The sequence below is a fragment of the Rousettus aegyptiacus genome, unplaced genomic scaffold (assembly GCF_014176215.1).
Source record: "Rousettus aegyptiacus isolate mRouAeg1 unplaced genomic scaffold, mRouAeg1.p scaffold_m13_p_15, whole genome shotgun sequence".
Lineage (NCBI taxonomy): Eukaryota > Metazoa > Chordata > Mammalia > Chiroptera > Pteropodidae > Rousettus > Rousettus aegyptiacus.
In genome coordinates this window covers 11,231,929-11,243,809 of record NW_023416290.1, presented here as the reverse complement: position 1 = coordinate 11,243,809, position 11,881 = coordinate 11,231,929, and the positions used below count along the sequence as shown (strand labels likewise).

Sequence of the window (11,881 nt, the reverse complement as noted above, 5' to 3'; positions counted from 1 at the left end):
AGAACAAAAAAAGATTCTGGTAATGGTTGCACAACTCTGTAAATATACCAAAAGCCACTGAACGGTAATCTGTAAATGGGAGATTGTTATTGAATGTGAAATCTATCCAACAAAGCTGTAAAAAATATGAATGTATAACTTAGTACTCTCCAACATCTCTTTATAGAATTTCTGTCTCTTACACAATGTGAAGACACTTCTACATTCTTTTCTTACTTCATTTCAATATGAAGTTCTTAACTGTTTATTTTATCCACTATATTTTCCCCATTCTCTTATAATGGTTCTTTATATTTATGCTAAAGTTTAATATTTATTCTATGACATAAATGTCAACTTTTAATTATGACAATATAGAATCCAAAATATCTTGGTAAAGAGAAAGAAAGTGAGTTAATAGTTGTCATAATGAGTGTCTTTCTGGCTTGGTATACACAGTAGCATCTGTTATTCATCCTATTGATAAGAGAATCAAGAAAGGAAAATATTAGACCAATCTTGTATGTATGAGGTATCGAATTTCATTTTCCAATATTTTTAAGTACAATTATCATACTTCGTAGCCTTATTAACAAATATACAAATAAACTTTAATCATTTGTCATTTGGGCCACAACAAATATCCAACAAATATGTCATTTGGGCCACAACAAATATCCAACAAATGTGTATAGACGTTCAGCACTGCTCCAAGATATCTCAGAAGACCAGGAGGTGGTGGGGAGGGGTGTGGGCTTATGGGCTGCAGACTCTTTAGATGCCTCTAGAGGGGGAGACCTGAGACCTCATTTGCATAAGATGGAGGAAACTTCAAACGCCTGAATGTCCGTGTACTTTAAAGAAAGACAGAGGTTAATTGGGATGGGTTGGGGAAAGAAGGCTGAAGCCTCTTTATCACACTCTTCTCGGTGCTGGCACTGACTTAGCATTTTCCTAACGCTAGAAATAATTTTCTCCTTGCCTGTACTTCCCACGTAAGAAACTCTTCTATTTATACTCAGAAAAGGCAAACCTGAGCACAACCATGACTCCTAGAGGTGGTGGACCAGAGGTGGGACTTTGATTCAAAATAGACTTATAATACTTTTTTGTCTTGGAACTCTCACTTCTTGGAACTGGGACAAAAGATTGAGTCAGTTTTTTTTGAACAACATGAGTTACAACTTAAAGTAAAGAAGACTTAGAAAATAAGTCTGGAATAGTAAGTTAAGGTCAGATGCTAGAAGACTCAGCATGCCAGATTAAGGAGTTTGAATTGTATTTTAGAGGTAAAAGGGAGGAATTAAAAGTTTCTCATAGGAAACTGACAAAAATAAAGAAATGGTGCACAGAAAAGCTGAAGGAAGACAGACACCGAAGATAAGTCTTTGTGGAAGTGTACTGCAGTAGTGCTGTGAAAGGGCCTAGATTAGAATGTTAGAGGAATAGATGAAGAAAAAAGAGATTTCAGAGGCACCGAGGTGAAAGAATCAATAGCAGTCTGTGGCCAATCTGATGTGGGAGTACAGTGATGAGGACAAGGAATTAGACAAGTATGAAGGGATCCCAGCACAGTGAGCTTGCTGATGCTGTAACATACGGGAAGTCTGGAGGAGGAGGCATATTGGGACTAGATTCATGATTTCAATTATGAATATCACCAATTGCCAGACATCTGAAATGAAATGTCCAGCAGGCAATTGAAGCCAGGGGACTGGATCCCGGGAGCAGTCATAGTTACACACTGGATCTTCATAATATGACAGCTGATAATGGGAAGCCGGACAAGATTTCCAGAAAAGGGCTAGAGGGGAAAGGAGCAGATGGCCGAGAACTGATCCCTGGGAACCCACCACTGTCCTGGGACAGGATGAATCAGGGAAGCTACTGCCCAAGAAGGAGGGCTGTATGCCAAATCTCATTAATTCTCTGAACGCCAAGAAGAAAAAGGTTTGGAGGCAAAAAGGTGTGTGGGGGTCGGGAGAGTTGTAAGACCATTTCCAAAGTTACTGAGATAATGAGAACTGAGTTTTTAGTGAGAAGTTGATTTTAAGTGCATGATTGCAGTGAGGTCCTCAGGCCAGAATTCAAATAATAAGGGACTGAAAGGAGAGCAGTGGAAAGAAAATAGAAGTAGAAAGTGAGGTCACTCCTCATTGGAATTTAGTAATGAAAGAAAGTAGAAAAATAGTAAATTATCTGGGAGGAGCAGGAAGGGTTAAAAGAACAGTTGCCTTGTTCCACATTCTCCTTCATTAGAGAGACATACATAGATGAAAATGGCCAAGAGGGAGCAAAAAAAACAAAAACAAAACAAAACAAAACAAAAAACATTGAAAATACTTGAAGAGAAAAAAATGAGAGAGGAAGCAAGGTCCGTATATTTCACCAGTTTTCAATTTCTGTTAGCCATAGAGCTGTTCTTCAAACCAATCTCAAGGGAAACATAATACATGAAAGTAATAAAAGTGAAGTTGCTCTATTGAAGGTTACTGTGTATGTGTGTGTGTGTGCACGCATGTGTGCGTGTGTGTGTGCGTGTGTGTGTGTTGGTGGTGGCTGGGAGGTGTTGCCTTGGGGTTCTCAGTTTCTTTTAAGGAAATTAAAGATATTCCTTACCTCATTTGGTATCCACATCAGTGGGAAAGGCATTTCTATTGTTCCTAGTTTATATTTGAGGAAACTGACTTAGAGCAGTTTAGGGACTTATTTGATGTCATGCAACTAATACCAGGCAGAGTGAGGACTAGCACCAAATCTTATAACCCAAATCTCTGCTTTTTCTGATATACCACTCGAACTCCTTGTTCTTTTCACTATAGCACACTAATATCTTCCTTGTCTATAGGAGTTTCTTTGAAGAATCAGAAGCAGCAAAAACAAAATCAGGTTTCTTGGGGAAAAGGTGGTACTTCATAACTCAGTAAAACCAGCTCAACTATTTGATCAGAGGCTCCAAAAGATAGTCCATCTTAGGAGGAGTTGAAATTCCATCCTGTCTTTTAAAAAATGATTCCTTATTGAAAAACATGATTGTTTCTTCTTTTCAGAAGAGACAGGTATTCCTGGTAAGAATGTGAAATGGTGTAGCAGACGTGGAAAAGGTGATTCCTCAAAAAAAAAAAAAATTAAACATAGAATTATGTGACCCAGCAATTTCACTCTGGGTATATAACCATAAGAACTTAAAGCAGGTACTCAAAAAGATATTCGTACATCAATGCTTACAGCAGCATTATTCACAATAGCCAAAAGATGGAAACGACCCAGTCTATCAATGGGTGAATGGAATACATATAACGTGGTATGTACATACGATGGAATGTTGTTCAGTTTTAAAAAGGAATGAAATTTTGATACATGCCACAACACAAATGAACCTTGAAGACACTATGCTAGGTGAAATAAGCCAGATAAAAAAGGACAAATATAGTATGATTCCACTCGTATTAACAACCTAAACTAGTTCAAATTCATGAAGTCAGGAAATAGAATAGTGGTTACCAGAGGCTGAGAGGGAGAACAGAGGGAGCTGTTATTTAATGGGCACAGAATTTCTGTTTGGGATGATGAAAAAACTCTGGAGATGAACAGTGGTGATGGTTGCACAACAATAAGAGTGTACTCAATGCCAGTGAATTGTATACGTGAAATAGTTAAAATGGTAAATTTTAGGTTACGTGTAATTCACAGCAATTTAAAAAAAGGACGAATTTTGATTTTGGGGAGGCCACATTTAGAGTGATTTCTTGGCTTCCATAATCAGTATTTTAGTTGAAAAGCAAGGGAAACTTTGCTTTTCCTCATGATAGGCATATTTTTGCTCTTCTGTTCTTCATCTTTAATTTTGTTTCTTGATTTTTGTTTTTTTTAGCATTCTTAAGAGACTCAAATTAGTGATCATCAAACCTCTATATTAAGAATGATTCTTACTAGATTTTTCTATGGTGGGAATATGTTCCTTTTTCTGGGTCAAGAAATATAAATGAAACCAAACAATAAGGAGCCCTCGATTTTCTGTCCTTTTTCTAGGAAGCCTGGAGGCCTACTAAGATACATCCCAATATTAGCTAACTCTTATTCTGATATAGATAGTAGGTTAATGATATTTGTTAACTAGCCAGATCATCTATACCCTTGCTACTTAAAGTGTGGTCTATTGACCAGCTAGGATAGTATCACCAAGGAGCTTTTCAGAAATGCTTCATCTTGGGGTATTATCCCAGACCTACCGGAAACTAAATCTGTTTTTTAAACAAATCCCCAAGTGTTTCCCTATGCATGTTCAAAATCTGTGAGGCACTGGTCTACACTACTTTCTTAACTGCAACACAGAATTTTTTTTCTCCTTGGAAAAAGAGCTAAAAGTAGGGAAAATTTACTGCTGACCTGTAATGTAATCAACACTATAGTTTGAGTCTCACCAATGTTATATATCACTTAATACTTAAAAAACAATAGAGGTATAATTTATCACCCCCAATTAGCAGATGAAAAAACTGAGGTTCAATGGTCCCATTGTCACCCAGCTAGGAAATACCAAGACTGACATTTAACTTCAAACATTTCCAACTCCAAAGCTTTTTCTGTTACACCACACCATCTTTTAAACATCTGAAAGAGGGCATTCTAAAACTTTTTAGAATGAAATATTACTTAAGAATTTCACTAAGAAAAACATCGCGTGACTCAGAATCATGAAACTACCAACATTGAGCATTTATTGTATTGTTGCAAAGTCCTTTTCTTTGTTAATCTTCGCAATAATCAGGTGAGGCTAAACTTATCTCCATTCTGTAAATAAAAAAGCTGAAGCTCAGAGTATCTAAAGATTTGCCCACAGTCATAAAGCAGTGAGTCAGAATTAGAATTAAAGTGAGAAAGCCTGATTGTTAACTGCCAACATCCTGACGGTCCACTCTTTAAAGTCACTTAGATACTTTGAGATTCAAGGTGACTCTTTTACAGATGGCTGTTGTAGTTTGAAGCCAGCTGGGTCGATAGCTGGGGCATTCAACTTTCCTTAATGTGACTAAATGAAACTAGTGGAACCCACCCATACATTATGTTTGGTGTTGCCTGAACTATTCACCAAGACGTGTTAATTTATGAGGTCCTATGATTAAATCCTGCGGTCTTCAAGGCTCAGCATGATGTGCCCTTGGTCTCCCTGCCTGTTCTCTCTTATCTTATGTGACTTGTGCCTTGGTTCTGGATGCTAGCCACACTGGCCTTCTCTTGTCACTTCCTAGAATAGGCCGTGCCCCTTTCCAACTCTCTGGTCTTTTGCACAGGCTATTTCCTTGGCTTCTAATGGTCACTCTCTTCTTTACTTGGCTAACATTTATTCACTTATTCTTTAAGTCTCAGCCTTCATTTTACTTCCTCAGGGAAACTTTCCCTAACCTCCTACTCTAGGTCAGCCTCCCCTGTGGGACACTCTCATAATCGCCTGTATTCGTCCATTATGGCATTTATCACAAATGTAATTTAATAATTACTTGGTTATTTCTTAAAGGTTTAACTTCCTCCACTAAACTGTGAGTCTGTGAAGACAACATTTTATACTACTATAAAATACTGTATTTTATGCTATATTTTATACTACTCCCTCTGAGCACACACATCTAGCATATAATAAATGTCCAATAAATATTTGTTGAATTAATCAGTGGATTTCAATAATGTCTGTGAACAAATTTTTGTATATTGCAAGGTTTTATATACATGGTCTTGCTATTTTCATTATCTGTACTCTGATTACTTGAAATTTTTCTTATATTTTAATGATAATGATGATAAATAATAAATTTACACATATTAAATTAATTGAAATACATTGTCTTTTAATAGCTGAGCCTAACTTTGGTCGACCTCATGGTTTATATGACACGCAGAAGAATGGCAAACATAAACTGGGAGGCAGGCAGACTTCCTGACCGTGACAGGAATCCTAACTAGATGGGAAGGCTCTAAATTCCTCACCTGACATCTTGCCCATAAGACAATGAGTCAATGCTAAGAAATTCACACCCGAACCAGAAAAGTTTGGCAATATTTCTGATACTACTTTTTCCTGGGAAAAAGTATATATTTGCAGACAAATGTTTGTCTTTTTTTTCCTGTCGGAAAATATAGACCATGTTATGCAAGATGTTTTTAACTGCTGTCATAGTTGCCAAGATATTAAAATAAATTCAGGACCCACCTTTCACTCTTTGAAGTGTGTTATTCTCTATTTTTCTGCTCTTTTTAAATGGTTTCTGTTCTGTTTTTTATTCCCAATTGTCTTGTTTTATATTAAGAAGTTCCAATTCCTTTGTGGTAGTAGATATTATATGTACATATCTTTAAAAAAAAAAAAAAATTGCATGCCTTTAGCCTGAGCTATCAGCAGTTAGAGAAGTAATCACATTTTAAAGGAAGAGCTGGCAAAATAAAGCTATTATCTTTACTACAGTAAAGGAATTTGGACACTGTGGTGTCTGGGTTGGAGAAATATATTGTTCATTAAGCTTTCTTTGGTGTTCCTCAAATTAAAATCATATGTAACTCCCCTTTTGACTAACATGAGGCTATCTTTACCACAGAAGCTCTAAGACTAGCCACTATTTTTTAGTTCACGGTATAAATTCAATAATGTGTGTAAAAGCACTTTGTAAACATGTTAAAGTATTTAATAAAGGTTCTAGCCAAGGGTAATTGTTATGGTTATAATGATTTTTTTTTCTAATTACCTAAAAAATCATTTTAGATTTTAAGTGTATTGAACCTGGGCATGTTAAGCATCTTAAATAGCTGTGCACTGGCTTCCCTCATTTTAAGCAAGCAATTTTCACTAGGAAAAAAAAATAATAATAGCTAGCATTTATTAAGAGTTTATTATATGCTAGGAACTATATTAAGAACATTATACAAATGATTTCATATAATCCCCACAACCCTATGAATAGAACCATTATTGTTCATTCCCTCATTTTAAGATAAAAGTTTAGGTAACTTACTGAAAATCAGGTTTGAAATTTATTAGATATAAGCCATGGCGATATTCACAGCCTATGGCAAAGACACACGAAAATCAGAATGGACATCAACCACAGACCTGCAACAGCCTCCAGGGGGCCAGTAAATTCCCTTGAGTTCCTCATTTATGAGTCAGTCCAGAGGTTGTGGGGAGAGATCAGATAGACTGGGAATTTAGCTGAATATCAGCTTTGAAAACAAAAGAAGACATTTGCAAGAGCATGATAAGTAGAGTATTAGACTGAGAATTCAAGTCAGTAGACACCTTACTCTGTGCCAGACTGTGGAAGCCCCTCAGGGCAGAAAAGGAATGAGGAAGATGTCTCTCATCTTAAGGATCTCAGAAATGGTAAAGTATCTCAGAAATGGGAGACTTGAGATTTGGTCATAGTTATGATTTCAGGAGCTGGATGACTCTGAGTAAGTCACTAGCTTCTTGGGGCTTCTTGGAAAATGCATTAATTTTCTAATCAGTGAAACTCAGGGGAGGCAGCAGGGTGACTGATTTTTACAGAACCTTAAATCTTAACTGACCACTTCAAAAAGATGTGCAACTTCCTGACACGTAAATGTCATGTTGCATTTAGCTGACATTGTTTTCTTTTTTGGTGGCACTGTGATAGTCTGAATTGAAACTCAATAAGGCAGTAAAATAGATTCAAACCAATAAATAATTTACGCCAAGTAAACCTTTTACACAAATATGTAATTACATGCATTGCTGTTACTGGTGTTAGAATGTAATTGTTTTTCCAATGAAAGCTAAAGGTGTTCTCTAATTAAAGTCTTTTAAATTCATGCTGATATTTGTACATTTGAGATGCCATAATTATGTTCAAATGAATTCTTGGTGCTTTAGGGAACATGTGGCTATAGAAAATAAGAACGTTGCTATAATTATTTTCAGTGTTTATTTAATGTAATGGTTTATGCAATGTTCATGTTCAGATGCAATGGGCTGTAAATGATGTGATTATTGAAAACAGTAAACTATGTTATCATCAGAAAAATTTGTGACTGGATAATCTACTTTTTGTTGTATTTTATGTTGTATTATGCTAAAACAATATTTTCACATGTTGGATGATAAATATCATGTGTTGCTTTCATACATGTAAATGAACTAGGACAGTCCAAGTTTCACACTTAATCGCCCTTAGAATGTACACTCTTGTATTTTTCGTCATAGGCAACACATATTTCTGAATATTGTCAGCAACTGACATCCAGTAATTGGAGCAACAGTAACGAGGGAGATGGGTAAATAGAAGCAGAAGACTGATGTGACATTTCATCTTCCAAGATAAATTCCTTTCCTCCTTGTAGCTCTGAAAGAACATCCTCCTCTACACATTTTTTTAAAAAATTACTTTTAGGCCTGAATGAATTCTATTTAGTGAGAGCTTCCATGAAAAGACTACACCTGCTTCAACTACTGAACAAGATTGTTTTGTCCAGATCGTCAAAGCCCTTGGAGGTAGACTCTTGCATCTTCAGAATGAAGAGACTAAAGAAGTCCTCATTTTGTCGTGTACGACTACATCCATGGAGGGGGACATTCAGTTTTGCTCGTCATAGGACAGTTCATGGTAAAGTGCTATACGTGGCAAAATCAAAGAGGATCTATGCTCCAAAGACAGGTGGACCTGGGTTCAGATCTTGGCTCTGAAGCTTATTAGCTGTGACAGTGGACAAGGTGCTTATCCCCTCCAAGTCTGTTTCTTTAGACATGTTTCTCAACAGTGGCACTACAGCCATTTTGCTAATTCTTTATTGTGGGGAAATGTCCTGTGCATTGTAGGTCGTTTCGTATCTCTACCCACTAGATGCCAGTAGCACTTTCCCCCTAGTTGTGACAATCAAAAGTGTTTCCAGACAGTGCACATTTTACTGGAGTAAATCACCCCTAGTTGGAAACCACTGCTTCAGATAGTAACTTGTGGATTACAGAACCCACTTCATAGGTGTGGTAGGCAGAATAACAGCCCTTGAATGTGTCCGCACCCTAATGCTTGGAACCTATGAATACGTTACCTTACATGGTAATGGGGGATGAAGGCTGCAGATGGAATTAACGTTGCTAATCAGGTGACCTTAAAATGGGGAGTTATTCTGGACTACTTGGGTGGACCCACTGTAATCACTAGGGTCCTTAAAAGTGAAAGGATGAGGTAGAAGAGGTCAGAGTAATGTGAAGTGAGAAGGACTTGAACTGCTTTTGCTAGCTTTAAAGATAAAGGGGTCCACAGCCAAGGAATGAGGCTTGCCCCTAGAAGGTGGAAAGGCAAAGGAACAGATCCTACCAAGAGTGTACAGGAAGGAACACAGCCTACGAACACCTTAAGTTTATTCCAGGGAGACCCGTGTCAGATTTCTGATCTACAAAACTACAAAACTACAAGATAATAACTATCTGTTGTTGTAAGCCATCAAGGTTATATCAACTTGCTATAGCAGCAATAGAAAACTAATAAAATAGAGCTACTGTGAAAATTATGAGATAATGTATATATATTACTATTGCCTGGAAAATAGGAAGTGCTCAATGTTAGTAGTTTTGTATTATTTGGAAAAACTCTGGGTCATAATGCACTCATCTCCAAGTTTATATGGTATTGTCAGCCTTTTAAAAGTATCTGTGGGTTTCGTACAATGTGCTATCTGGACATACCACTTGTTCAACTGTACCATGAAATCCCTCATTCTGCCTTGGTGGTCCCACTGCTGTTCGCCTGTTTCAAGCTCCAATTCTGCTTTCTATATTCCCAGTTCTCTGAGTCCTGGACTGTATTCTCCTCTGAGGCCTTCCTCCCTGCGGCCACTGCTCTAGACATGTGCCTTTGGCTTGGGTGCTTGGGGCTCTCTCACCCATGTACTACTTTCCCTGTGTTTTGGCTCCCTGCAGAGCAGCTGTGATAAAGCATGTAAGCATTTGTTCCAAACCCATTGTGTCCGCACAAGTTGTTCTAGCCCATTAGCTGGCCCCTTTCCTGGGGCGGTGTTGGCACAACTGGGTGGGGGAGCTTTGTTTTGTATATTCTGATGCTCTGTTGTTTGAAGCCATTACATTCAGGTTCCTTTATATACTTTTCTTAGTAGTTGTTCTAGGTATGATAATATACACATGTAATTTATCACAATCTACTGATATCAGTGTTGTCCCACTTTGAATGAAATTCAGAAAACTTCTATTTAGGCTTTTAATCTCCTCTTTTAAAATATAGTTGCAATATGTTGAGCACCACATCAGACAGTGTTATAATTTTTGCTTCCAACAGTAAAATGATTTAAGAAACACATGAGGCATAAGGATAACAATGGAATAGATTGAGATTCCAGAAATAAAAACGTTAATGGTTAATTGATTTTCAACAAGGGTATCAAAACAACTCAGTGGGGGAAAATAGCCTTTTCAACAAATGGTGCTGAGACAACTACATATCTACCTGCAAAGAATGAAGTGGGACCCTTATCTTGCACCATATACAAAGACTATCATTTTCCCAAAGAAGATATACAAATGGTCAACGAGAGCAGAAGATGCTCAACATCATTAATATCAGGGAAACGCAAATCAAAATCACAATGAGGTTACCACTAGGATGGCTATAATCAAAAAGTCTGATGATAACAAGAGTTGTCAAGGATGTGAAGAAATTAGAACCCTGGTACATTGCTGGTAGACATGTGTAATAGTCCAGCCACTGGAAAATAGCTGGGCAATTTCTCAAATGATTAAATATAGAGTCACTATATAACCTAACAATTCCATTCCTAGGTATATGCCCAACAGAATTGAAAACATGTGCCCACACAAAAACTTGTACATGAATGTTCCAAGTAGAATTATTCATAAAGGTTGAAAACTGGAATAACCCAAATATCCATCAATGAATGAATGGATACATAAGTGTGGTATATCCATGCAACAGAATCTTATTTAGCCATAATAAGGAAAGAGGTACTGATACATGCTGCAACATGAATGAACCTTGAAAACAAGGTCCATGAAAGAAGTTATTGACAAAAAAATATGTATCATATTATTTCATTTACATGAAATGTCTGGAATAGGCAAATCCACAGAGACAGAAAGATTAGTGGTTGCCAGTAGCTGAGGGGTGGGTGTGTGGAAGAGTGATGGCTAATGCATATGGGGTTTCTTTTGGGGCGATAAAAAAGATCTGGATTTAGATAGTGGTGATGCTTATAAAATTTTGTAGATATACCAAAGAACCACTGAATTGTACACCTTAACAGAGTAAATTAAAAAATAAACTTATAAGGATAATCTATTATGTTTACCTCTATTTTTATCTCTTCTGATGTTTTTCCATTCCTTCCTGAAATTCCAAGCCTTCCTGTGTTATCATTTCTTTAGTTTTTGGAGAACATTTTTTTAGCTATTAGGGGTAGGATTTTTAGCAAACAAATTCTTTAGTTTTCTTTTGTGTGAGAATGTCTTCATTTCCCTTTCATTCCTGAAGGATATTTCTGACAGATAAAAAATTCATGGCTGACAGTTCTTTTCTATCAACAGTTGATAGTAAAACATGCCACTTCCTTCTGACCTCCATGGTTTCAGATGAGAAATCTCTTATTCGAATTGATGTTCTCTTATAAGTATTGTATTATTCCTCTTTGGGTGCTGTCAAGATTTTTTGGCTTGAGTTTTCAGAAGATTAATTACGATATGAATTTTTTTGCTTTTATCCCATTTGGGTTTTTTTCATCTTCCTAAATCTATAGGTTTATATTTCCCCAAAACTTGTGGGGGTGTTTTCAGTCCTTATTCTTTCAAATACTTTTTCAGTCTCGCTCTCCCTTTCCTATAATTCTGGGACTTCAAGGATTCAAATGTAGTGTTCCACATGGTTCC

The 11,881-nt window shown here is 36.8% G+C and overlaps 1 long non-coding RNA gene across 1 annotated transcript; it reads left to right on the top strand.

The window, feature by feature from the left end:
• The first annotated feature begins 7,153 nt into the window (after positions 1 to 7,153).
• On the top strand, positions 7,154 to 11,297 carry LOC118611979. Its single transcript, XR_004954594.1, has 2 exons — positions 7,154 to 7,351; positions 8,192 to 11,297. It is a non-coding gene; the product is annotated as an uncharacterized LOC118611979 (long non-coding RNA).
• Positions 11,298 to 11,881: the final 584 nt, after the last annotated feature.